The 1,849-nt window shown below is 44.0% G+C and overlaps 1 pseudogene; it reads right to left on the bottom strand.

Moving 5' to 3' along the window:
- LOC102425570 overlaps nt 1-1,605 on the bottom strand; it is a 13,579-nt pseudogene extending 11,974 nt beyond the window's left edge.
- Between the last annotated feature and the right edge of the window lie 244 nt (nt 1,606-1,849).

The following is a 1,849-nucleotide window of genomic DNA, read 5'->3' on the forward strand; positions in this document are numbered from 1 at the left end:
TTGTGTGAACTAATATAAATTCAAAGTAAACATCATTACATAAAAGGGTACGGTCTTTTTTTTTTTAGTTTTATTCATTTCAAACGGGCCAGATCCGGCCCGCGGCCGGTAGTTTGCCCACGGTTGTCCTAGAGCCACATATGTGCAGAGACTAGAACAGCGCCTCTCTGCCAGGGGGTTTAACCCGGGGTTGTTCCTTTGGTATTTTTCCTGTTACTACCATCAGTCTGAATACTGAGTACTGACTAAAGTCCCAGCTCTGTGATCAGCTCATCTGTGTTTAGGTCAAACTTACTTTCGGGCTAATTACTCAAAATCACTACCTGTTCAAACAAACGAATGGTTGCTAAATGGGAGGACATTGGGGAGATGGGTGAAAAGGGTGAAGGGATTAAAAAGTGCAAATTGGCACCCAGCTGGTGTGGCTCAGTGGTGAAGCATCGAACTATGAACCAGGAGGTCACGGTTCAATTCCCTGTCAGTTCAATCCCCAGTAGGGAGCATGCAGGAGGCAGCCAATCAATGATTCTCTCTCATCATTGATGTTTCTATCTCTCTGTCCCTCTCCCTTCCTCTCTGAAATCAATAAAAATGTATTTTAAAATAAATATATATGGAGGAGAACCAAGATGGCGGCATAGGTAAACACCGGAGACTGCTGCCGCAAACAACCACTTCAAAAATACAACTAAAAGACGGAACAGACATCACCCAGAACCACAGGAAAGCTGGCTGAGGAGAGACTCTTCAACTAGAAGGAAAGAGAACAGCAAACCGAGGCTCAGAGGAGGCGCAGTGTGGAAAATACAAAGGTGTGGTGGGCTGTTTCTGTTTCCCGCGACCCGCACGGGAAAATGACAGGTTCTTGAGCGGAGGAGCTGGGGATTAAGAAATTAAAGAAAAAACGAGATGCAGAAATAGATTTTAAGCTGGGGCCAGGTGGGCGCCATCCTCTCTGATGGAGAGGCGGCAAAGCGGCCTGAGACACACAGCAGGTTTATTTTAAAGGCCTAGATTTACATATCTAGTTCCGCCCCTGCCTGATTAACATGTCCAGCCTTATTGGGGAAGCATGTTCCCAGGGTGTGGCTCTGCCTAAGCTCTGAGTTCAGCTGATAATAATTATAAGAAAATGCCTAGGTGCCTCCCAGGCGGCCCTCTACATCTCCCCCGTTTTTGTTTTTTAAGCTACTATGATAAAAGTAAAATTTTAAACATTAATAGTAGGGCTCTAGAATTAAAACAATTGTAAACAATGCAAATGCAAAAACTAAACTACATACATGTTATCATTTTCAAAATTTGAACGTTAAGAACAAAACTGGCTATTAAATAACAAAACAATGCCAATGCAAAACAACAATATGAGAAATCAGAACTATGGACATATTAACATTTTTGCTACTAAATGAATAAAAAGTCTGTTTTGCTGCTGGTGTATATTTACTCAGAGTCCTTGGACTTGGCCGCGCAAGGCTTTGCAGAAGACTGGCAGATAACAGATGCTAGCATGAGCAGGAACATGGTTGAAGAAGTAGCTTCAACTTCTTGCTTTTCCACAATCTGTTGTGCTTCAGTCGTTAACTTCTTCAGATGACTCCACATTGGCACAACAGTCCCTTGCGTCTTTCAGTTTTCTTCTTCCCCTTTGCTGTCATTAGGGCAGTACTTAGTCCTTTCGAGTGAATGGACACAGGAGCTTGTCTGAGTCCATTGTGGTGACGGATGTAACGCTCTGGTACCCGAATTGGCTGCATTTCTCCTTCTTCCTTGCTCTTGGTCCTGGGCAACCTGCAGCAATGCACAGGGGCTGACTGCTATCATGACAAGGCGTCTTCACCACTTCCAT

The sequence above is a fragment of the Myotis lucifugus genome, unplaced genomic scaffold (assembly GCF_000147115.1).
Source record: "Myotis lucifugus unplaced genomic scaffold, Myoluc2.0 scaffold_171, whole genome shotgun sequence".
NCBI lineage: Eukaryota > Metazoa > Chordata > Mammalia > Chiroptera > Vespertilionidae > Myotis > Myotis lucifugus.